The following is a 1,277-nucleotide window of genomic DNA, read 5'->3' on the forward strand; positions in this document are numbered from 1 at the left end:
ACCCACCAATAGATAGATAATTGAATTATATTTCTAAAGATACTAATTTCGCCTAAATTTGGTATTGGAGCTAAAAGTTATACCCATTTTACTCAACCATGTAAGCCTAAAAACTGAGTGACGATATTTCTGACGACTTATTACAATTCTGACGACATTTCTGATAACCTATCACATTTCTGATGACATTTCTGGTGACTTATCAGTAATGTCATTAGACTTAGGAAAAATGTCAAAAATTCTAGCTCCCAGGTGATGACCTAGACTGACGGGCTATCATAGATTTGGCGGCTTATCAGCCTTGGCCGTCAGTTGATAATTTCATCAACTAGGAGGTAATTTTGTGGGGGTATTTTTGTTTTTTCCTCACTCTAAAAATGGAATTAAAGCCCTAATAAGGATATTATCCCATTATTTTCTCATTTTCCTCAAGAATAAGAACATTTTCTCCCAAAGGGGTTAAACCCTAGTCAAAAAAATCAAGAGCAAGCCTAAGGATTTCTTCAAGAACCATCAAGAAACATTAGATCACTTTCAAGATCAAGCTTTATGGTATACGTAGTGTTCATCCACGGATTCCTTTCATCCATGGAGTTCAAGAACCCTTTTTTAAACTATGAATCATGAAGTTATGTTGTAGGTTGATTATGTTTATGTGATTGATTGTTATACAACTCCCAAATTAGAATCTTTATATGATTTTATGAAACTAGGATGATATGCAAATTGAAATATATGAATTTTGGGTGGTTTAAATCATTAAGGTGATGAATATGCCTATGCCATAAGGTGTGCATGCAAGGTGTTTGATAGAAGACCTAAGAGACTAGAAATCATGTATTATAGCTAAATAGAACTTAAATGACAAGACCATGCTCTATTCCTTATGACTCAACATAAATTCCATATTAATTGTTGTGTCTTTTTGTTGTGATATGTAATGCTCATGAAATTTAAGTTATGCAAGTATTTTACATGTTATATGCATTCCCTTTCATGTATATGGTGTTGAGAAACATATGTAGTATGAAATATCCTACTTATGGTATTATGAATTGTGGATGTTATTCCTATGATCAAGAAGTGTCATGTGTGTCAGTTTCCTTCCATCAAGTCATTGGGGTACTTGTACCCAAAAAATATAGTTGTGTACCTAGAGCCAAGTTATGTTTTCACGATATCCTCAGTCAAGCCATGATCCATAGAAACCAGTTATGTGACTCAGGAAAACTCAAAAACCTCAGAAATCTCAGTAAATCTCAGTAGTTTAGCAATCT

Source organism: Capsicum annuum, chromosome 1 (assembly GCF_002878395.1).
Source record: "Capsicum annuum cultivar UCD-10X-F1 chromosome 1, UCD10Xv1.1, whole genome shotgun sequence".
Classification (NCBI taxonomy): domain Eukaryota; kingdom Viridiplantae; phylum Streptophyta; class Magnoliopsida; order Solanales; family Solanaceae; genus Capsicum; species Capsicum annuum.